This window comes from Poecile atricapillus, chromosome 4 (genome assembly GCF_030490865.1).
Source record: "Poecile atricapillus isolate bPoeAtr1 chromosome 4, bPoeAtr1.hap1, whole genome shotgun sequence".
Taxonomy (NCBI): domain Eukaryota; kingdom Metazoa; phylum Chordata; class Aves; order Passeriformes; family Paridae; genus Poecile; species Poecile atricapillus.
The window spans coordinates 53,085,839-53,110,589 of NC_081252.1; the positions used below are offsets into that span (position 1 = coordinate 53,085,839).

General features: G+C 41.9%; 1 protein-coding gene across 11 annotated transcripts in view; it reads left to right on the forward strand.

Moving 5' to 3' along the window:
* The first annotated feature begins 6,189 nt into the window (after window positions 1-6,189).
* The window catches only part of APBB2 (amyloid beta precursor protein binding family B member 2), a 168,745-nt gene continuing 150,183 nt past the window's right edge, over window positions 6,190-24,751 (forward strand). For 3 of the 11 annotated variants that reach the window (XM_058837867.1, XM_058837856.1, XM_058837863.1), the window contains exons 1-2: window positions 6,249-6,308; window positions 6,775-6,987. The gene's annotated coding sequence lies outside the window, so the exon portion shown is untranslated. Of the gene's footprint in view, window positions 6,309-6,640; window positions 6,688-6,774; window positions 6,988-7,753; window positions 7,775-24,751 lie in introns of those variants that run through there. The other 8 variants (XM_058837869.1, XM_058837866.1, XM_058837871.1 and 5 more) reach the window with 7 other exon arrangements.

The following is a 24,751-nucleotide window of genomic DNA, read 5'->3' on the forward strand; positions in this document are numbered from 1 at the left end:
TAAACGCAAAACACGCTGCTCTTTCCTGTGTATGTTTATACACGTAGGGCAAAATTCCCATTGAGTGCATTTGCAGCCTGGGCTTTTCTAGTTGTATTTAGGACATTAGGCACTGGACTTTTGTCTCTCTTGTTTCAGAGACAAAGCACTGACCTTCTGCTGTTAGCAAACCTAGCGTTTCCAACTTTATCTTAGCTTTCTGTACCTCTTAATGTGTATTAGTGGGTGTGAGTGTATATATATGCATAACATAGAACCATAAAATTCTAGAATGGTTTGGGTTGGAAGAAGCCTTAAAGATCATCTAGTAAGGATGATGGAATTGTAGAATATCCTGAGTTGGAAGAGACCCATAAGGATCATCAAAGTCCATCTTCTAGCCCTGCACAGGACAACCCCAATAATCACACCATGTGTCTGAGAACATTTTCCTAACATTTCTTGAAATCTATCAGGCTTGGTGCTGCGACCACTTCTCTGGAGAGCCTGTTCCAGTGCCCAACCATCTGCTGGGTGAAGAACCTTTTTCAAATATCCAGCTTAAATCTCCCCTGACCCAGCTTCATGCTGTTTCCTCAAGTTCTGTCACTGGTCACCACAGAGAAGAGATCAGTGTCTGCCCCTTCTCTTCCTCTCGTGAGGAAGTTATAGACTGTGATGAGGTCTCCCCTCAGTGTCCTCTTCTCCAGGCTGAACAGACCAAATGCCCTCAGGTGCTCTCATATGGCTCTCCCTCAAGACCCTTCACCAATCTTCATAGCCCTCCTTTGGACACTCTCTAATAGCTTTATATCCTTCTTGTATTGCGGTGACCAAAACTGCACACAATATTTAAGTTGAGGCTGCACCAGAGCAGAACAGAGTGGAACAATCCTTGCCTGGCTGGTGATGCTGTGCCTGATGCCCCCCAGGACAAGCTTGGCCCTCCTGGCTGCCAGGGCACTGCTGAACTGAACTCATGTTCACCTTTCCAGGACACAGAGGTCTCTTTCCAAGGTGTTACTTGCCAGCATCTCATCCTCCAGTTTGTATGTGCAGGTGCAGAATCCATCACTTACCCTGTGAAACTTCATACACCTGGTGATTGTCCAGCCCTCTAATTCGCCGAGGTCTCTACGCAGGACTGCTCTACCTTCCAGGGAGTCAACAGCTCTCACAATTTAGTACTGTTGGTTAACTTATTTCAGGTCCTGTGTCCAAGTCAATTATAAGTACATTGAAGAGCACTGGCTCTAAATTAGAGCCATGTGGAACCCCACTAGTGACAGGTCCCCAGTCTGATGTCACCCCATTCACTGTAACCCTTTGTGCCTGACTCGTGACACCCATCCCATGATGTGTTTATTCAGCTGTGTGCAGGGCATTTAGTCCAGAAGGATACTTGAGAGACACTATGGAAAGCTTTACTGAAATCCAAAAAGATTGCATCAACTGGCTTCCCTTGAATACCTAGATGAGTTAACTTGTCATAAAAGCAAATTAGGTTAGTGAAACAGGACTGTCCCCTCATGAAGACATGCTGGCTGTGACAAATGACCATGTTGTCCTTCATGTGTTTTTTAAGAACTCCCAGAATCATTTTCTCCATAATTTTACCAGGCACAGGAGTTAGAATGACAGGTCTGTAGTGCTTAAGATCATCCTTCTTGCCCTTCCTGAAAGTTGGAACAACATTTGCCAGTTTCCAGTCAACTGTGACCTCTCCAATTCCCAAGACTATTCAAAAAATCTTTGAGAGACGTCTCAAACCTCCTGCCATGGGCAGCAACACCTTCAACTATATGTGGCAGGTTTCTCAAACCATATGTAGCATGAATGGGTCAGCCATTCTGGCCTGAAACATGGTTTTCCTGACTGCCTCACAGGGAGCTGTACTGATACATCATCCTTGGCTGCCTGTGGGGCAGACCCTGCAGCAAAGTTCTTCAAGGGAAAGCTCCAACATGCCAGAGCAGAAGGCCTGAAGCCCAGCAGCTGCTGGCAATGGAGAGGTATTTTCCTAAAACTTAGAAATTGTGCTTCATTATATGCTGTTTGAACAACAAAATATTTATAGTCTAAAATGAAACCTACATTACAAAAATCTCTGTTGTATTCCTATTTCTCAGTTGTAGGAAAATATTAGTGATCATATGTTTCAGCACCCATCAGGGCTATAGTTCCCATTTTAAGCAGCCAAGGCAAGAAAATCTAGCTAGATGTCAGCTTTGAAAGTGTGAGCTATTCTCTTTATCTGACTACCTATAATTACAGGCCTTGCTCTGTGGCAGCTTTTGAGTATTTTTGTCCACCAGAGCCACATAAAAGAGTAAGCGGAGTTTGCAGAAAAGTCAGCTCTGAAAGCAGCTACTGGCTTCTAGCAGTGCCTAAGCAGCTTCTGTAGCATTTAGAAACTCTGCATTAATAGCAGCTTTTTTGTCACAAACAGCATCTTTCCCCCATCTGGCCCTTTCAGCTAGAAGGAAGTCTCAAATGGACTGTTTACCTGCAGTGGTCAGTTGGTATTCAAATATGGTGATTGTGAGCGAACACAGTCACCCTGCTCACACTGCTCAGAACCTGCTGGAAATAATAAAAAAATGGAGCTGTCCCTGTTTGGATGAGTGGGTGGGCTGGGTAAATTCACCACATAGCCAAGGAGTTTATATTCCTGGGGTTCGGTCAGATCAGGCCACCTTTCCTTCACCCTCTGTCTAGGAAATTCCAATATACTGCTGTATAACAGGCAGAGAAAGGAGAGATCAGAGAATTACATTTAGACAAATGTCCAAGAGATCATTTATAATTACTTTACAACCACTTCTGGAAGCAAGGCTTTGCATTCCTGAAGAGCTAGAGAGAAACTTCAAAATTATCATCTGCCTTGCTTGGCATGCCAAGATATCAGAGAACTGCTAGCCTACACATTGCTCCACTTGCACTTGGTCCCATACAGCCTTCATTAAGGTAGCGGCAATGTGCCTGAGACAGTTAATACAGAAAATGGGAGAGGGCTCCATGAGTATAGCAGGAGGCCTTGATTTGGTTTCTGGTTTGATTTAACTACTGGAATAATCTTATCTGGGACTGATGTCTTCTGGCCTTTGCTTCTCCATAGAATAACTCAGGGAACTTTGCTCATGGCAGAATTAACCTTTCACTATATGCTAGCCCAGGGACCACTAAGGAGTCAGGAATTCAAAATAATGGGAGTGATACATGCTTTCACACAGGTCCTGAGAAGCAATGTATCTAGGGGACTGAATCTTCCAATCATATTCAAGCCTGTAATGAAAAATTACATGTTAAGAGCCTAATTCTTAAATCTCCCAGCTGCAGGTGCACTGTGTGTGGTGGTTTTTGCTTTTTCTGGAAAATGGTTTGATTTTGTATTTAAAATGGAGACTTAATGTAGCTGTGTGAAAATACTAGAGAAAGTGTTCCAACCATTCTGCTGTAACTGAATTTTCTTAGTTAAATTTCTGTGTTTAGGATCAATATATTCAGCCAAAGATGGTGTACGTTTCCCTGTGCCATGGAAGCGCAGTGGCACCACTAGATGGTAGCCTTGCTTATTTCATAGTCACCACTTTCCTAGTGTCCACTGCAGTAGGAGAGACGAGTTTCTGGAAATGGGATCATCACGGACTGTAATTTTCCCTCTACACGGACAAACTCACAAGTAAAAAGCTGCTACATGGAATAAAGCAGGGGAGAAACTGTGAGTTCCTCCTCAGAGCACACCTAGGGCACAGTCAGTCCTGATGCAAGGCCTGCAAACCCATGTGGAAGTGGAGAAGGTCAGTTGCAGAGGTTTTCTTGCCAATGGAGATTCCTACAGACTGTCATTCCTAGTCACAAAGTTGGAGAGATTTTGACCAAAATAAACTTGCAGTCAATAGTTCACACACAAGAACAGCAAGATGATAATGAAATTCTTTTGAGCTGATAATATAGAAAGGCCTCTCTTTTTTCCCCACTGTTGTTTATAAACAGTATTCCACAAGACGTTTGTCTCTTAAGTAAAAGAGTAGGTGTCCAACTTTGGACTTTGATTGTCCTTGTGGGTCCCTTCCAAAAATTATATGAAATATTGGATGAGATTTGCTAAGCCTAGGCAAACACTGCATCCATACAGAAATGTTTCCAAGAAACGACTGTATTGGGCAACTGCCCATTTAGGATGTACATGTAATGCCTTATTTTGTTCCTCCAACACTTCCTTTTTATGACACCGCTTACTTTTTATTATACTGCAATCCAAAGTGCATTATATAGACTATGCAACTAAATACTAATTGTAACTCTAACCACATACTGAAAACCACAGTGCAGTGTCATCACACTTTATTAAAGGAACATGAATTTCTGAGTATCTTGCCTGAGCATTTCTGTCAGGGAAATTTATTAATAGGCTATTCACTAATAATCTTGGTAACCTGCTAGTTGTCTTGCATCTCTTCAGTAGATATAGTGCATATTCCAGGGAGAGTTCTTCTCCAGCATGCTGTTAAAGCATAGAAGCTTTCCCTCCTGCTGGTTGCTGTGCTATGTTAAAGAGGGAAAAAACTTGATTTTCAAATGCTGGAATTTGATGAATCACCTTTGGATGTTTCAGGAGGTCATTGTTCCTTCTGAAACTGATCACGATAACACAATTTTTTTACAGACCATTATAACTATTTGGGGGCTTTTTTGGGTGATCATCATAGCCTTGAATCTAAAAATATCAATTAAAATGTGAGTTCTAGCCTATAAAAGTGTTAGGATATTAAATCATGTCCAATTTTAAGACAAATGGAAAAAGGGGGTAACACTACACAAAAGAACAATACATTTAAGAGTAAGTTATTAAATATTAAAGTACAATTTCTAGGTGCTTTGCTCTGAATTACTTTGCCTGTCATATGTCTTCACCTAACTGTCGTTTCTTCTTGTTCATCAGTGTAGTACTTATAATTACAAATATTTTTTTTTCTGTTCTTTAGGCTGGTGGATGTCAATAAGCATTTCTAATTAAAAAAATAATATTGCTATTAATCTTAATGATCCTTTAAATTGTTCTCAGTTCATGAGTGTTCTTTAGGCTGGTGGATGTCAATAAGCATTTCTAATTAAAAAAATAATATTGCTATTAATCTTAATGATCCTTTAAATTGTTCTCAGTTCATAAGTGTTCTGTTATTACCAGGAACATAATTGTAAAGGCAGGGAACAAAGTACTGGTGATGGAACTGGTGACTTGAGTTTTGAGACCCACCAGAACACAGCTGCCTGGAGCACTATGCCGATACCAAACACACTCCACTAATCCATGACCAGAGGAGTTTGCTAGTGTTCTCCAGCCATGTGGGTCTTTAACCCACTGCCATGTTACAACTTGGTGCCCATATCCAGTGTGAAAAACAATCCATTCTTCAGATCATAGAAACATACAATTGTTAGAGTTGGAAAAGATATCTAAGATCTTAAAGACCAATCATTAAACCGGCACTGCCAAGTCTGCCACTTAACCACATCCCCAAATACTAAAACTACCCATCCTTTTAAGTACCTCCAGGGATGGTGATTCCACCATTTCCCTGGGCAGTCTGTTCCAATGCTTAATAACCATTCATTCAGAGAAGAAATTTTCCTTAATATCCAGCATAAACCTCCCATGGTGCAACTTGAGGCTTTCTTCTTGTTCTATTGCTTTTCACCTGGGAGAAGTGACCAACCCTGACCTCCTTTCAGGTAATTGTAGAGAGTGATAGAATCTTCTTCTAGGGCTTCCCAGCCTACTTGGCTACCTACCCGTCTATTTCTCTGCCTCTCACTGTTGCCAGAGGAGCACGGGGATACAGCAGGTGGCATTTTAGGAGGCACTGCCTCACCTTGATACGGGCATCACTACACTTGCCAAGCACGAGCCAGACCCTTCTTTCTTCCCTAAGGAGAAAAAGAAGATTTTATTTTTTTTTTTCCAGGGCGTAGACGAGCCTCACACACACACAACCTCTTCTCCTTCTGAGAGGTGCATCTGCTCTGACGGGAGCGGTGCGGCCCGGCCCAGGCGGGGCGGGAGCAGGCCCGCCGGGGGCACCACACGACATGGCGCCCATCGCCCCCTCGCCCCGCCTCGCCCCGCCCGGCCCGGCCGGCACCCTGCGGGCCGCGGCTCTGGGCGGCGGCCGGGGCGGAGGGAGAGGAGGGGCGGCGGCGGCCGGCGGCCGGAATCGTTTCCTGGGTAAGCGCAGCGGGCTGGGAAGCGTTTCCGGAAGGCTGGCCGCATCCCGCAGCGGCTTCGGGCGCCTCCGGGGCGGGCGGCGGAGCGGCGTGGCGGGCAGGTGCGCTCCGTGGCGGGCGGCGGGGAGGGCAGGGCAGAGAGGGCAGAGCAGGGCAGGGCAGCGCAGCGCGTCCCGTCCCGTGCCGCGGCAGAGCCCCGGTGCGCGGCCGCCCGCGGTGCCGCCGCTCCGCCCGGCCCGCTGCCACCGGGCGGGAGGCCGGGGGAGGGTCCCGCCGTCCTTGCCCGGGGCGATTCCGGCGCATCCCGGTACCGGCGGTGGGGGCCGAGGCCGGCCTCCTGTCCGCTGCCTTCCCCCGGTGTGCAGGAGCGCTGCCGCTGCTACTGCAGAGCGCTGGCCGAGCCTGCGGCGAGCGTGGGCTCTGCTCCCGCGGGCGGCGAATAGCAGCGGCAGCCGGTCTTGTTCTGCTGGTGGCGGTGCGGTAAAAAAAGCCCGAAAAATGGTAAAAGTGCCTGTACAAGTAGCAAATTTTTTTTGCACTTTTTTTTTCTTCTCTTTTGATTAGCAGAGTGAGCGAGTTGAGCTCTTTGATTAAATGGTACTCGAGGGTTGTGCGCGGGGCTGCAGATGGGAGCGTGCAAAAAATACAGTTCTCGGAACAAAACGTGGAGCTCATGAATCCGTCTTGGAAGTTGTCAGGAATTTGCTTGGGCCCCAAGGCAGCAACGGAGCTACTTTTCGTTGGGGCTAGAGAGAGACAGATAAAATAGAAAGTGTAACGGTTTGTATTTGTGCTTCCTTGCTTCTCCCGCTTGTTTGCAATGTTTTATAATTCTTGGCTGGGCTCCTGCTTGCTAGGGAGGGTAAGTGTACTTCTGGGCTTTAAATACAAAATAACGAAACCAAGAAAAAACCTCAACTCTGCAGCGGTGGTGCGCTGGTAGGCTTTGTGTGTTGCGGCTGATACTGGTAGCTGTACGTCGTAAATGGTGTCTGCAGTCAGTTTTCAGGGTTACCCTATCTGCTGCAAGTCTCAGTGCTTCACGAAGATCTGCTGTGTTGCCCCAGAAGCGGAGGTACAGCTGCTGCTGAGCTGCTGCAGCTTTGCTGTGTCCTCTGGCTCGGAGGTGTGCTCCACCAGTTTGTTCTAGATCCTATATGTCATCATCCTGCCATCTCGTGCTCTGGTATTTTCTGAATGGGTTATCTGTCTTGTGTTAAAAACTATTTTCTGCTGGCATAATTGCATTTAGTTAAAATAATGGTGCAGATGTCCTAGCACTTAAAGGAAGAGACATCTTCTTATGGTGACCTTGGGACAAAATCTTGGCTGATTAATTTCCTTGCCTGGAACAGTCATGCGGAGTGTGGATATTTTTGTTCTTCCTTTGCAGCAATGAATGTGTGATGGAATACTTTCTGGCTTGTTTTTTTTGGGTTTTTTTGTCATCTAAGGGAAATCAAGGTCTGGAGAAGACTCTTCGGGATGAAGAGTAATTTTAGCCTGTGTTATGAAGAAAACAGAACTGTTGTAACAAGGAGGAAGATTCTTGGCTTTGAAGCAGTGTGTGAGTGCCTTTCCCAGCAAGAGTCATCTAAATAGTAGATTTCAACTGTGGGAATCATTTGCTAGGAGAGGAAATGCATGACTCGGAAACCTGGCTTATTCTTTTTGGTTTCAGTTCTGCAGCTAAGTTGGAAACCAGTGACAAAATTGGTCATTTTTGGTGTGGTGTTGAGTAGACCCCGCTGTGCCATTGGTCAGGAGGGACGGCGACTTCCTTAGGAAATGTCTGAGGAGCCTAGAAAGGGCTGCTGCAGGGTTTGAGCTGAGAGAGCGGTGACTTCAGGAGCTTGTTAAGGGGTAATTTGAGTACTTGAGATTGCCTGCTGTAAGGACTTTTTAGCAGTTTGTGAAAAACTAAAGTGAATCCTCGTAGTTGAAGGGTAATGGTGAGCAATTGACTGATTACATCTCCATCAGATATCAAGCTTTGACACATGATGTGTAGTCATACTTGAACAGATCATCCACACTGAAGACAAACTGTACTGTGCATCCTTTTCTAATCTTACCTTTGTGCCTTTGTACCCCACTGTAAACAAGGAGCTCCTTTGCTGAGAGCAGTAGAGCCAGGGATGTGCTGGGGGCACTGGCTGATCGCTGGCCAAGTTGCTGCTGCTATGCAGAACGTAAAGGTGGAGGTAGAGTGTGTTAGACCAGCACACAGGCAGGAAGGGTGGTGTCTCCTGGGGAGTGCCAGCCACAGGTTCTCTCACCTGTGCTGCGGGTGGGACAGTGCAGACTGATGCTGGAGGACAGCAATGTCAATAATTCCAGAGAAGACAAGGGAAGCCTGGCTTGTTTAGCCTAGCAAATGAAGCTGAGATGGAGTATGATTGCAGTCTGCAAGTACAGCTGGAATATAAACACTAGAAAGGGAGAGAGGAGCTATTTAAGCTAAAGAACAATGTTGGCATGAGAACAAATGGATATAAACTGGCATGAATAAACTTAAACTGAAATTTACACAGTTTCTTCCCTAAAAGGGCTCAGGTTCTGGAACAACCTTAAAAAGGGATAAATGGGAGCAAGCCCCTTAACTGGCTCTTGAAGATATGTTGAGGAAGTCTGTATTGTATGCTTGGCTGTGGCAGTAGGAGAGAAGGCTTGGTGACTCAGGAAAAGCTTTCCTGTATATCTGAGTTAATAATAGATTTTATGTGTTATTGTTTCTTATTTTTAAAATCTGACATTACAAAACTCATATAAAAGTGTCTGCTTTACAGGTTTACTGCTACGTGGTTGCAATGTGCTTAGTGGCCACTTTCTGAAATGTTTTGCATATTCATTTTTTTCCCCCCTATGTGTTAATAATAATAGTAAATAATGTGTTGTCTAACAACGGCATCTAATTGTGTGGAAAATCTTTTTACCTAAAGTCCAAGCTGTGCAAAAGGAAGCTATGTGTTTGTATGTGAGCTGTTTGAAAATATTAACTTTCATGTTAAAAATGAACTGCAGCCGTTCCTCTTCCCCCCAGTATATAAGTAATTCATAAATCCCCTGAAAAAGGAGTGCTCGGGGGGCTGTACAGTAGACCCAGGTAGTGTGAACTGAGACCAGTTCTCCAAGGTATGCTGTGACTGGAAGACCGGAATTAAATGAAGTTGAATTTGAAAACAAGTCTAGTTGAGCTAGTTGTGCATGGTATTTGTCTCATTTGCTGTCCTGCAGAGTAGCCGAGTTATCTGGCATGCTGGTTGCAGTAGTTGAACTTCTATGAAGTCTGTAGTTGGTTTGAGAAATATTGTGTGTGCAACATGGAATACAACCAGCTGCAGATGCTATATAATGGATACTGTGACTGTCAGCAGTACTTGACTGCTTCACATGGTGACCAGTACCTGTGCCTGTTTCCTTGTCTCATTATGCTTTGGACAGAGGACTAATCTATGCTGTCCCCAGAGATTTAAGAAGCAAAAGGTGTTCTTGGAATGCTCTGTGTGGTGTCCTGCTTTAGTTGCCTAATTCTTTTTACCCTTCAGCCTGCTCTCTTTGTTATCTGTTGCCTTCTGTGACTTTTTTTTTTTTTTTTTAACAAGATGCTCTTATTCAAAACCTCTATAGATACTCTCTGAACCTCTGGCCATTCTCAGCTTGGTGCAGGGTTGGGTGCAAGCTTTCCTTTCAAAACGTTTAGTGGCTTTTGGTTCTAAATGCCTGTCTGGTCTGTCTGCAGCCTCCTGGGACCTTGTTTCAGCCTCTATGGCCTTTAGCCAGGAGTGCTGCTTGTCTGTACGTCTGCTCCTGGCTGAGAAAAGAATTCATTCTTTCTGCTTGGCTTCCTCTGGATCCCTGCTGAGATTATTGTCTCTTTTACCACTTTCCATTCACCTGCAAGGGGTGTTACAGGTGAGGGGATGTAGAGCTCTGGCAGAAAAATTTGAGGGAAGTCTTGTGATTTGGAGAGTGCCCTGGGATTGCTAATAAACACTGGTTTATCTCTGCATTATCTGGGAGCTCCTGGTTGCTGAAGTCTATTGCCAAGGGTGTAAGAGCAGATCCTGCAGCAAGGCAACGGGAAATGAATGTAGGAGTCTGCCCTGACAAAGACAGCAGACCCTTGGCCTCCATCACTCTCATGATAGTGAGTTAACCTTGTTAAAGAAAGTGGGTTTCTTTATGCCTTAAAAAGATGAAACTTGATTTAGCTGGAGATCTAAGGTCAGCCTCAAAGTTCTGTCTTTGTTTCTCCGATGTTAAAAATGTTTTCTTTCTTTAACTGAAATGTGCTGAGCTTGAGTCTTCCCTGAAAATGTGATATTTGTTTAAATAAGTATTTAGATCATGACTTTTACTGCTGAACAAACCCTGCGTCTGAGTGTAACACTGATTAGTGCATTTTTAAAGTGGTCTGCATACCAATTAGGATGATTAACTGGATGGAAATATGTGCCTTTATCAGTAGTCTTTGCTGCATTTGATACTGAACACCGATCTCAGATGAAGTCAGATGCAGTTCAGTCTAGGAAATCACAAATGTAAATTACTAACTTGAGTAGTAGTGCATTAAAAGTAATATGTGACAGAGGGAGGTTTCCTAGAAAATAAAATATGCAAATTTTTCTTCTAACCTCAGTCCCAGATATCCAGTGTATGTAATCCTGGTTTGTTTTACCTTATGAACAGTGCTATGGCTGTAAAGTACTTTAAGCAAACTCCTGGCAGACTTATATTTGACAGTTTAATCTGTCTGACTTCACAATTTAAAAACCTCCACTAAAATCTCAGTGTTCCTCCTGTAGCTATGCCAAAATAGAGTTATAACTCAGTGATTTATTACTGTTTGGCTGTTCTTATTTTCTGTAGAAGACTTAAGGGGAAGCTTTTTTTCCTTTGTCTTCTTTGGTGGATTACATTGCACCCCAGATAATAATTGTCTAACCCTGTCAGACAAAGTATCAGCTCTGTCTGCCTTTGGGAAAACCCTCCTGGAAGCAATAGTCATGCTTCACAATGATACACTTTAAAGCAATTTTGCAGTGTGTTTAGTCGTTTTGTTGGAGGTTAATTTTTGTTTGCCTTAAGCGCAATGTGCCGTTTAATTTTCAAAGGCACCAAAAGGAACGTTTCTGAAGTACTTCTGCAGATTTCAAGTATAGATGATGTGTTTAAAAATACCATTTGGATTTAATGTTGGTGTTAAAATATGTTTCATGCAGTAATCTCTTAGTCACAACTGATTTTTTCCTTATGTTTTGTTAGCTGGTTATAGAGAGAGGTTTCCTGATATAATTACTGTGTGTGAAGGACAGATTCCAAAGAGAAGGAAATTAACAGGCATTAATGTTTCTTACCTTTATAAATTAACTTGTTTTAACAGAAGAAACTACCATAAGCTTTATATATTTTGTTGTTGCTATCTGTTGTAGAAACATATCTTTTCTTTGCAGTGTTCTCAGGATAGGAAGCCCTCCAAACAGTTATTAAATGGGAACCATTAGTGTGCCTAATATTGGCACAAATTAGTTAAGACTTTATTGGAAACCTTGTAAGTATAATTTCTCAGGTGAGTTGAAGGGAGATGCTGCAGGGCTCTTACAGGCCAGCTGCAGGATTCAGCAAATGAGGACCTTGACATTAAGCCATCCTATGTATTTAATATAGTACTTAATTTACCAAAACTTCAGCCATATTTACCCAAACTATCGCTTCCACTTCATAAGGAAGTGGAAGCAGAAGTTTGGGTAAATATGGCAACTAATTCATTGCTCTTGTGTTTACACTTGCCTTGTCAATTCTATTTGCAAAGAGGTTTATTGTTAGGAGGAGATATTTCTTAGCTGAAAGGAACTGAAAGGAAGAGAAATAAGGAGGAGGAATGCTCTCCCTTGGAGAACTTGGCATTTGACATACCAAATTGGGATTTAAATGTGGCATAATGGAAAGAAAGTTTAATTAAATTGGTTAAATGAGTTGGAGATACAAATGAGTAGGCCACAGTCTATGAACTTACAGGAAGATTCATCTGGAACTAAATACAGTAGGCAGCCTGGGTGTTTGGGATGCACATGGCATTAAGAAAACCTTCAGCACTATGTGATGATCTTGTCTAGTTAGCACTCTGCGTGCCTTCTATGTGAGCAGGAGAGACAGGATCTCCATGGTTTTTTTGCTGGTGTGTTGTTTTGTTTTTTTTCCCGATACCCATCTGTGTGTAAAACCTTTGGGGAATGTGAGATCTCACCAGGTCAGGCACCCTGGTGGAGTGGCAGGTTGGAAAGCAACTCATATTTTTTGATTCCTGTGGGAGCCTGTTTGCCTTTTTCTTCTTTTTTTCTTCTTCTTTCCTTCCCTCTCTCTTTTTCCCACCATAATTCAATAAAATAAGTGAAACAACATGCAAACCATCAGTAAAGGGAGTGGTTTAACACAGCTATATATGAAAAGATACATGTACTCAGAGAAACAGAATTTTTAAACTTATTTTTTTGAGAAGTTTGACATTAATTCCCTTAAAAAGTTCCCAAATTTAGGAAAAATATTTGATGATACTTGTGTATTTGAAAGAGAAACATTAGAAAAAACACATTTTTTAAATTATTTGATGTTTGCTTCTCAAAAACATTTGAGATCGGACTTATTGTTAGAAAACTTTGTAGGTTGGTAAGATGACTAACACAGGATATTGAAGGAACACAAAACAATGTTGGCTTTAAGCATGTGCTATTATTTAAAGCATGTGCAAGAACTTCTAGCAAACAATGCTTAATTATGAATGTATGTTTTAGCTTTATTTTTATAAACTTTACATTATGTCATGTTATGTGATGTGCTGTTATGTCAGCACTGATGCTTTTAAACATTTTTTAAAATGTCCTGTATATTTTCTTTTGCAAGTATGGATTTAAACATGGGTAAAAATGATGATTCTGTATCTCCCAAAATATAGGAAGCTTTCTGGTAGAGGCATTCTAGTAATTCTTTCCTGAAAACCAACATAGATATGTCCTAATGTGATAAAGATGGTGCTGTTTGTCAGGGAAATGGCTTAAGTGTTGCTTCCTGGGAAGTTTGTCTTTGCAGCCTAGCAGCATGTCAGTATTGTGATGCCCTTGCACTAAAGTGTAACTCTTGATGGCAGATCACAGAAAATTCAGGAATTCTCAGTGAGGGGTCTGTGTGGGGAGGGCCATCAAGAGGTGAAATTGGGGCATTCTGGGGGGTGTCAATGAGGTTTGATGCCAAGGATGTCCTGAAGTCATGGGAATCTCAGAGCTTTGCTAAAGGTTTGTTTCTCAGGCAGGAGTCACGTTTCTGTTGTTTTATATTGCTTTGGGCTGAAACTCAGCCAGCATATGTTGCATGTTGGTTCTGAAATACAGTCTCCATGCTCATGGCCAGCCGGTGTGTAGGAACACATGCAATGATGTGATATGGTTTTACTTGCTTGTTTCCAGGCAGAAAAAAGGGGGATCCCTTGGTGCTTCTCTGGTTCAACCAGCAAGTCAGGAGGTGATGTTTGTCCTCCTTCCTTTCCAGGGTGTGTGCATGTGTTACAGGGAAGGGAACAAGCAGGATATGGCAAGGTACATCCCTAAATTTGCTGTTTCCCTGGTAGCAGAGGCTCTGGTGACCCTCGTAGCCTCAGAGATGCGGCAGCTGAGAGCTGTCACTGTCATTGCCTTGCAGTAACACTGAGGCTTCACTGAGCAGTCTACCCTGGCAGTCTCTGGAGAGGCCAGGAGCTGGTGGCTGGCTGCCTGCCATCCTGCAGCACAGCCTGGCTCTGCTGCTGCCAAACCAGCAGGTAGGAGTGCTGGCTGGGCGGAAAGCGTTTTGTGGGATTTATCCAAAATAAATATCTAATTTTGCATGGGTGAGGCTGAAATTCTTCAGCTGCACCTCCTACTAGGGCTGAAGAGAAACCCTCCTTTTCATCACAATGCTTTTCTAAGCTTCTGTGCATATGCAAGGTAAAGCTATTATTTTCCTAAATTTAGAGTTTGGGTCCTTCTTCCTTGAGTTGTGATGGATGTCTAGATCTGAAAACCTGTTTGAAGACACATAAACCAAACTTCTCTGAACCTCCCCCAAAAGGCTCACAATCGAGCCATTTAGCTGACTTTTTTGCTTTTGCTCTGTGCTTCTACATAGTCCTTGAAGTGTAAATATAGAGCTGGAGAAAATAGCACTTGATCTGGTATCCCAGCTTGCACTAGACTTAAATTAAATTAGGAAATATGAGCTTCTGCTATAAATCAGAAACTTGAGTTTGTAACCCCTTAATTTTTGGCCTGATAAATCCTATTACTCCTTGAAAGCTGTTAAGGTTCATGTCTGTAAGTCCCAAGGTTGCTTTAAATCTGTGGGTTAAATAACACCTATGCAAAGGTTTAAAATAAGACTGTCAGCCCACACAATATGCCGACTGTAAAACCAAGACTGGACAGTGTGGGGCTGATTCAGGACATGCTGATCCAACTTCAAACCTAACTAGTGTTGAGCTTTAGCTTCTGCTGCCTATACTGCCTTTGCTGTGGTACAGGGATGGAAAATTCACAGGTTGCTGATATTTGTACTGGTGGCATTAGTCCTCCCAGAGTAATGGGATGGATACTTTCTGTGCAGTGTTGTCACTCTAGGCTGAGAGAGCCTAGAGAGCTCTTGCTTGGCACACAGTGTGAGCATGTCCTGAGTTTTCTCTGCTGCTGAGTGCAAATACTTGATAACTTCCTCAGGCAGCCAGTGTTCTAGCAGGGAACTGGGCTTTCCTCATTCTGGGGTTGTTCTTGGAGCTGAGGTTGCAAGCAAATATTTTAAGCACGGGTAGATGCAATGTGCTGTTATGGCAGGATGTGAATCCTCCTTGCACAAGCTTCAGAGGAGGTGTTGAAATTCTAGATCCATGATGTTAGAGGATGAAACTGAATTCAAACAGATTTTAAAGACTGACAGAGGAGATGCTCTAAGAAGAGTGACACACATACCCTGCAACTCCAAAATGAAGATACTGGTGCTCCCAAAGGCTGGCTCAGGAAAGGCACCTGCCAGAGGACTCTAGTGGAGGCAGGACCTGGTACACAAATAAATGAAGAGGAACTTTAATTACACAGAGGAGCTAGATGATGAGATTTGATGCAAAATGCAACAATAAAATAACCCTAAGTAACTTGCACAGAGTTAGACACTAACCTGGATATAAAACTCTTCTGTGGAGCAGTGGGGAGGCATAGTGTGTGCTAGGTATAAATAAATCCATTTTAAGATGTTTTCTAGGTTTCTTTTTTTCCTCCCCTTGTCTGTTTTAAGGGCAGGCCAAGGTTTATCCTGTAAGATTCTAAGTACCCAAATTTTAAAATAACTGTGTTTCGTTTTGCAGAAACTGAAGTTTCCACATGGAAGTTTCAGACACAAGCTATGTTCCTTTGCATTTTCTTGGCTATTCCTAATGTAATAGTGTCTGTAGCTGTCATTACCTCTAATTCAGAGACATAAGCTGTCTCAAAAGCTTTCACAGCACAACAGGGAGTTTTAATAGGCCATGAGACACCCTGTGCAAAGCTTGTCAAGTGGCCACAGCTGGCCAAAGTGGATGATTAAAAACGAGTGTTTTCCAAAGGTTTTGAGTGTGGCAGGCTCATTGATTAGCCATGTTTCTACTTCTCTCAGAAGCTGTGGGTGAAAGAACTTTTTCTTTGAAACAGAGAAGTGCACACATGAATGCTTGATGCTTATGGAGGCTCCTTTCTTACCTCAGATGGTATCTGCACAGCATATAGGAAATGGTAGTAAAATTATTAGTACTTTTTAAATGGGTGTTGTGGAGATTTTTAACTATAACTAGGAAGCTACACAATGTCTTAAACTTAATAAAATGGTTCAGTTTGAAGCAAAAGGCTTTGAATTGAAGAGCACATCACAATTTTACAAGGTGAAATTATGCTGAAGTAGACTGGTTTTACAGAGGGTCTGCTGAGGATTGATAGAGGCAAAGCAGCATAGTGAAATGAGTGTGGGCTGGATACTCTCTGATGGGGAGCAAGTATTTAAAAAAAAAAAAAGGCAGCTCCACTGGGAAGTCTTACTCTAGTGCTGTTATCTTAAGAGTCATCAGGGATGGCTTCAGAAACTGAGCTTACTTTAGAACAGCAGTTTATTGTCAGAATTAAGATCAGAAAATTTGCTTATTGCTCCTGAAGAGAAGCAGTATCAGGAGGCTTTTGCGCACTCATTTCCTTCATTTGCTCCATGCTTTTTCATGTTATAGCAATATCTGTGTTTAAAACAACCTTTTTCTTAAAACATTCATCTTCAAAGATAAAAGCAAAGTATTTATAATGCTAGTATGCCATTGACAGCTTTTAATTAGATGATCTGAGTACAAAGTTAAGAAATAGCATGCTGACAGGAATTTTTAGATCTGCTGGTTTTTCTGTTGTCACATGGATTTCGCCACATCGATACAACTTTTGATAATTACACCCTTGACCCAGTTATTCTTTTTGTGCTTTCCTTTCCACATTGAGTCAGGCAAGCGTAAACATTTAATGTACATTAGAAAGGAGAAGTTTTGTCTTCAGAAATGAATCACAGTGGAAGGGGAGAAGGGAGAACAGCAAGTCTTGTGATTTTTTTCCCTGCATTCTAAATGAAGTTGTTAGGTAGATGATACCAAGGCATCATAGGTGCTGTGTTTAGGTCCTACCACACTGATGGGGGTTTCCCCCCAAGTACTGATTGTAATAGATGAGTTTCTTAAACTGTATTCTTTGAACTGGAAACTTTGTATGCAAATTGCATGTCAGCAGTGATTGTGTTGTGAAAGGAGGTCTGTTGATGCCACCATTCAGGCAAGTGGCATGGACTTTACTCCTGTGAGATGGTAGTTGACTGCTGGCCCATATTATAAGGGCAGAAGAAGGTATTAAGAAAAAAAAAAAAAGAAAAAAAATAGTTTTTTTTTTTAAAGAAGGAGTAATTGCCATAATAATTTTCTGAGTGGGGCCATTGGTAATATAAAATAAACCAGTCAATTTTTTTATTTTTTTTTTCTGAGGATAAAAATAGGAGGTAGAAGTGATGATAGTATACTAAACACCTTCAGATTGCTTTTATCTCAGATGATCTGTTTTTCTGGATCTTCACAGGTAATCATTATCACTTAGGTCCTTCTCTCTTTGTCTAGAGGAAACACATCTTACTTTTACCCTCCATCCTGATTTTGTGTAAATCGTTAATTGCTCTTCTGTTTCATTTAGCTGCAGCCAACCATCAGATGTGGGACCATATTAAGGAACTCTGATGCTTTAATTACATGTGTGCCACACTTTTTAGTGCTATTAAAGAGATTACACAATGCTTGTACATCCAGGCAGGCATAGTGAGAATAGTACTGGGATTTTTTTCTGTGAATTTTGGAGTGACTGCTACCAAGACTGTCATGTGTATATAACCTTTCAGCATACACAGCATAAATTGCTGCTCCAACTAAACTTAGAATATGTAAGCAGTAGAGCTTTGCTCCAGTGAATTAATTCTCATGCTCTCAGGTATCAACCTTGGTTAAAATTGGCTAAATTTCACGTCAGTGATCCCTTTGTACAAACATATATTTGTTATCTCAGTACAGCAGTGTGGGATTTCTGAGGACGAGCACTGCAAGCTGCCAGCTGAGCTGAACAGTCTCACGTGTCTCTTCCCCAGCATGGAGTGACTTAACACCTCTCAAGGCCCATGACACAATTGTGCTTGTCTGCAATTAGTTGCTTGACTAATTTCCAGTGCTGGTGGTTATTGGTGGTTACAGGGACAGCAATGTTGTTGCTCTATACTAGGTATTTTGTAAAGAACAGAAATTAACAGGTATATTTTGTTGTGGAAAATGTGGATTTCCTTGAGGTGACTTTTCATGTTGGGAGGGCAAATACAAACTTTGAATTTCTCATTCTCAGCAGGCTGCTGCTTCTTGGAGTAAGTGGAACAGAAGCTGTAGGAAAACCTGTTATTTTCTTGGATGACTAACCATATTTTTTATTCTCTTTATTTATGTATAAAATCATAGAATAGCTTGGGCTGGAAGGGACCTTAAAACTCTTATTCCACCCCCTGTGCCATGGGCAGGGACACCTTTCACTAAAGCAGGTTGCTCAAAGTGCCATCCAACCTGTCCTTGAACACCTCCCCAGGGGTGGGGAATTCACAGCTTCTCTGGGCAATCTGTTCCAGTTCCTCACCACCCTCATAGTAGAGAATTTCTTCCTAATATCTGCTTTAAACTTACTCCCTTTTGGTTTGAAGTCTTTTCCCCTTTTCCTTTATATCCTCTTTCTCCTTTTCTTGTATCCTATTTCTCTTTCTTGTAGACTCTCTGAAAGAGAACTTCATGGTTTTTTGGTTCTTTTTTTTTTAAACTTCTATTCTGAGCAATGAAGTATTGTGTTTTCATTCTTTTCATATTTCTTGATTTGGTTCTAATAGAATATAAACATGTGTAAAAGTTACTTATTTTCCAAAGTCATAAGAGCCCTGCTGTGTTTGAAGCACAGTGTGTGCTTACAAATGAAACAGTCAGACTGTTAAGTTTTAAAACAGATATTAAAGGAAAGACTAGTTAAAGTCATGTATGGAAAATGGGACAAAATGCAGCATAAGTTAATCTGTTGGTGGACTGTGTCAGTGTAAATGACCCTTTATTTTCTTTTTCCTGCCTTAAGATGTGAGTCAGGATAAATATTTTTATTTCATCTGGTCTTTAATAAAACATTTGTTATGGCAGTTGTTAGAGTTACAAAGCAGTTAAGGGTTGTACTAAAGGGGAAACAATAGAAGGGCAAAGGAGATGCCTAGATTGGAGAAGACTAGGGGTGGGATGTTGCCAAAAGAAATTTGTCAACCAGAAGTTAGGAGTGCTCAAAAGGTGCATTAATCTTGTTGGTATTAAATGAGATGGTGTAGATGTATCTAGCCCTTATACAGAAGAAGCAGAGCCATTATACTGTAGAGTTCTTGTCTAGGAAGGAATTAAACATTTTGATTATGAGAAGTGAGAAAGATAATTTGAAATCCATCTTGGTGATGCAAGCATTGGCTTTACCCCACATAGTACCCATCATTTTGGGGGCACACGCTTTGGGATTTCTTGTCCCTTGCTTTATCTGGTCTTTCCCTGCCTCCTTTCCAGCTCTGCCTCAGTTTGCATGTTTTTGATCTCACCTCCTCTTTCTACAACTTTCTGAAGTTGTACAGCACTCTTTGTGCTCATAGCTCTGGAAAAGCTAATTGAAGCAAAATTTTGCTAATTGTCTCTGGAAGTGGCACAAAGAATGACTGGACTGGCTTGCTCAGCCTGGGAAAAGGGAGAAGTGCTCTACAGTTCCTGGACTTTGAACTGCTTGTGGCTTTATGGTTTCCCAAACTGTGGTTGAAATTTCCTATTTGGCTCTTCAGAGGTGAATTCCAAAAGCTTCAGCAGAGTTTTGGTGTTTCTTGCTGCAAAAGCTTTGGCAAGGACTTCACTGCATACATAATTCTAATAACAGTGTATTAAATATAGAAGGCTGTATAATACATTAGTATTTATTAAATACTGTCATTATCTGAATTTATAAAGTTCATAGTCATGTTGTGTGTGACCTGAAACCCCCCAGGTTTGGGCTTAGTTTGTATATTAGAGTTGCCTGTCTTAAGAATACTGAAAGACATCCCCTCTCCCTGATGTTTTTAAATGTCTGAGTAGCATTACGATGTATAAGTAATTTGTATCTTTGAACATAGTGCTGGGGAAGGATGGGCAGTCCCAGGAGCAGTGCTAGGATTTCCCTGCTGTCAGCTTTCCCCAGTTCATGGCATGTAAGTTATGGGCTGCCATCTCTAACCCATGAAGACGGGGAGTGATGATCCAAGCAGCGTCTCTTCTTGTTCCTTGCAGATCTGCATGGCAAATCAAGGTGGCTCTGTAACATCAACAGAGAAGATGTTAGAGCAAGAATGAGGGTTGACTTCTCTAAATACTCTACTGTTTTTAAAATCTTTATGGCAGCAATTCAAGATTTTATGTAGACAGTCAGTGGCGAACCTTTAATACATGTGGTAAAATCTTTCCTGTGTTAGACTCAAAGAACAGTGTAGAAAATAAGTTCTTCCTGTCTAAAGGAAAGCATTTGCCACCCTTGTTACTGATGGGTGGTATGCTAATTCTAAGTAACCCATTGGAATTGGCATGAGTAAGATAAGATGGAGAAGTGTTAACTTTGAGTCACTCATGGTCAGGAGTTAAATATGGCATTTTGTATTCTTAATTCTGTAAAATTCGTTGTTTCCAGGATTCTTAAAAAAACATTTGGATCTGAATAGCTTGGGATGCTGCTATTAAGTTACAACAGGGATTTTAATGTTCTGGGAAAATGTTTTTACCTGCCAGGATAATATTTGTTAATTTCTCTTCGCAATATGTGGTTCCTTTGGCTTTGCTTTTGCTTTATAGGCGGTACTTTAACGTCTTCAAGACTTTAACTTTGGCCTACTGGTGCTAGTAGAATAGATGTGCTGAAGTACTTCCCTCTAAGTGAAAGTGATCCCTGAATCATGTTTGAAAGCCATGCCACTTTGTTCATACAAAATGATGCCTCTCCCTCCCCAGGCTGGACATTGGGTGTTGACATTGGGTCATTTGCACAGTGAAGAGCAAGAGACAGCTTTGCTCTTCCTTGAAGTATCTGACTCTGAACACTTTGGCTTCAGGCTGACAGTGTCCAAGCATCAGCCAAGTTGGAGCGTGTTTTTGATGTTCTTTCCAGGCAGACAGTGAGACCTTTGTAGTTTCAGGATTGTTTTTCAGAGACATGCTTTTAGTCCTAGTGGTTCAGCTAGTACTTTTAAAAAAATTATATATATCAAAAACCCATGAGAAACTACTTACCTGATGAGGGGGGATTGGAGTTTGAATCAGGTTGGTGAAATTTTGAGATCAAGATATGCTTTAATTGAAAATGTTCTCTTGCTATAAAGCATAATTTTTGCTATAGAGCAGCTGCAAAACACAAGGTAAAATTGCCCTAAGCTAAAGATGTATTGGTTTTGCTTTTTTTCTTTCCTCCCCTTCTAAAACAATCTGCAGTATGCTGTGAAGTAAGCTAGCTGTGTTTGGACTCAAAAGTGTTTGGCAATGCTTAACTGACTGCAATGGGTTTGATACAGAGCAGTGTTCAAAAAAAGCATGGCTTTGTGTGGAAGGCAGGAGCACAGCAACAGGCAATTACTAATGGGTTTTGTACATGGTGCAATGGGAGTAGGGTAGGGAAGCTGTGGCACAGAGCAGAGGAGCTGTAAGTATATGTGCTGTTTGATATTTCAGTCTGCTGTGCTGGGTTGGACCATAAACGTCTCTCCCAGTTTCCCTTTTTGTGTTTTGCTCCCTGCCAAGGCAGATGTAAACTTGCAGTGTTATTTGAGGTTTCTCTGTAGAGACATACCTTTTAACTGCAATTAGGGTGGAACACATCCCTCCCCGATGGGTAACCTGTAGTAACATTGCTCATGTCCCTGTGTGACCAGAAATAGAAGGATAACAAACACTTTCCTGCTGTAAAACTTTCCCCCAGGTTTAAATGGATAGGAAAGTTCAGTGTGGCTGATTAGTTCTAATTCCCCCCCTTCCCCAAGCAAATAATTAAAGGTTGCTGTTAAATTCACCTCATTCTCTATTAAGCCTCCCTGGTCATATTAAACTGCCTAAGTCAAGTAGTGTTTTTTGTGCTGGTAAAGGAAAGCATTATATTGAGAAAAACACTTTATTGTGGAACAATTTTAAAATTATATGGAAACATAGTATTTAGCAACCAATAAAATTATTTGTGTTGCAACACATCAGAACAAAGGGGTTATGAGTGTTGTGTATCTGCCATGAGGGTGCCTGCCTTCAGCTCCTGCATAACTACCCTGTGCTTAATCATGAAAGGATCTGTCTACATTGGCACATTGGCAGTGCTGGGGAATTTAACACATGCTCTAATGTCTAGTTTATGTAAGGATTCCTACATATTTCAAATACTTGCTAACTGTGCTTATGTGTTTTGGGGGAAAATGTGGAGGGAGGTAGCTTGAGGGGTGTTGTTCTATTGGTAGTAAAATAATTACACATCTGTCTTTTCTTACTGAGTCACATTTGAGGTGTCGGTGCCCTTAAGGCCTCACTTTCCATAGTCCCTGGGGAAATTTCTCCACCTGGATTCTTAGTACTGGTGTTCAAAGTGCCAGCTGCAATCTAGTGTTTAGTCATGTAAAAGATAGCTAGCATGGTAGATACATCTACAGGGATGGTGTGACATCCAGGCATTGGCAGGAGGGAAATTCCTCTGGCTGGTTGTTGGTTTACTTGCAGGTCAGCTCTTTTCTTATGGATGGTTAAGTGAAGAAAAGACTTTGAGTGCCAGGCTATTTCTTCTTGAAAGACTAGTCAATAAATTGTTTAAGAACTTATGAACAGCAGGAATTAGCAGCCTGGCCGCCAAAGCTGTTACAGGCTTTGAATAGCATGTGCTGGGGAGCATTTTTCCTTTGCCTTGTCAGGACAGCTACATTTTACAATGGTCATTATGCTCCTGGCAGGGTTTGCAAACACATCCAGTTGCATTTGGCTCGACTCCTGTTACTGTGGTGTTTTGCTTTTCCAGAGTTCCTTTAGCTGTAATTCAACACCTTTTATCAATCTGGCCTTACCACAGTATGGAAACAAGAAAGGCTTGCATAGAAAGTCACTGTCTAGGCCCTGACTGATGTTACTTATGTGTTTCATCGTCCTGTTCTCCCAGCATGGATTATTTCTGGCCACCAAGGTAGGCAAAGCCTACCAGCTCAACGGCAACACGAGGGGCAGCGTTGTAATCAAGTTTTCCCTGTTGCCGAGTGGTGGTTTTAAGTTGGAATGGGGAGACTTTCTTAAATTTTCAAGTTTTTGTGTGTTCTTGAGTAAAAAGAGGACTTCTTTTCTGAAGTTACCTAATGCCCTGAAATATGTGCAGTTATAAGTTCGGCCAAAGTTGAGATACATCAGTACATTTCAATGAAGACTGCAAAGTGTTCATGGCTAGGGATACCTTTCATGAACTTCCTGTTCAGTTTGTGAAAACAATTAAAATTGAGGTATTCTGTTCCAACTCCTTTCTCATTGTAAAAGTTTGTTTGGTTTTTAAATTTTTTTTTTTTTTTTGTGCCTTGAAAACTGCACTTTTCATTTTAAAGGAACTTAAGAGTTCGTTTAAGAAAGGTTGAAACAAAAGGCTAAAAACTTCATTTGTTTTATTTTTCTATATTCCATTTATTTCCAAACTCCCTGCACTTCTGAAGAGTTGAGGCAGAGAAGCTGGGGGAGCTTGTGAAGGTTTGGGGATTAGGTGTAAGATGGACAGCCACCCCATCTGCAGGGATACAAGAAGGGTACCACTGTTAGCTCTTTCAAAAGCTTGCTTTGAATCCAAAAGAAATCTCTTGAAAACCTTTGACCCATTCAGATTAAATCTGGTCTGTGGTTTTAGATTCATGCTCTTTTTCAAGAGCGTCAAGCCCATATCACCAAGCACAGATGAAAAGAATATATGGAGTAGTCAAAGGAAGAATAACAGGCACCTCTAACTTGGTGCTATCCCTTACAATTACAAAAACAATGTGTGGCATCCTTGGTTGTAAAAGCTGGTTGTGGAGGAGGGTTGCATTCTGCTTGGTGTTTCTAGCTGAGGACATGCATGTTGAATGATTAAAAGAGCAATTTGGAAAAGATGTTCCTTATGTCACTTCAGTGTTGTGCACTGTAGTTAATGTGTCTCTGGCGTGAGGATGGTAATAGCCTGCTCAACTCGAGTAGAAGTTGTGTAACTTAGAACTTCAGAGCTTCTTTCTGACAGTTAAGATAAAAGATATACACTGTGGTTAATGAAGGAATAGTGATGATAGGACAAAAAAGTACTATCAGACGCTGTTCGAACAGCTGTGGTTTCTATGATAAAGACAAATCCCTTTACATAAAACAAATTGCAGTTTAGGAATTAAGCCTGTTTTGAATATAAATTTATATTTAAATTCTGAGAGGAAGCTTTTGTCTGTCTCCCTGGAGCTGTGTGAAATCCTTTGAGGGAGAAGTGAGTGCTTAGAAAGCCATTTCTGATATTAAATGGTTTCTGAGAAGTTAGGCTCATCAAACCCTGAACTTGGGGTTTGTGAGTTAGTGTTCACAGGGTGGGAAAAACTTTGAGGAGCAGCTGATTCTGGAGTGTCAGAGGTTGGCTGACCTGGATACCCTTTGTGCCCAGGCATCGCTCCTTGTCCCCATTCCCCTGCTGGAGGAGAGACTGCTGGGGTGCTGGGGGCTGACTGCTCCCTACAGCCACTGGCACTGCTGCAGCCCCTCTGTGGAGTTCCCTGGCCAGTGTACTGTGAAGCTGAACAGATTCCAGTGGTAAACAAGCTTGTAATCAATTAGGCACAAGGTGAAAAGAACAAGGAAGGAAAACCAAAAAGTGATAGCTGGGTATGAAATACCACCAGG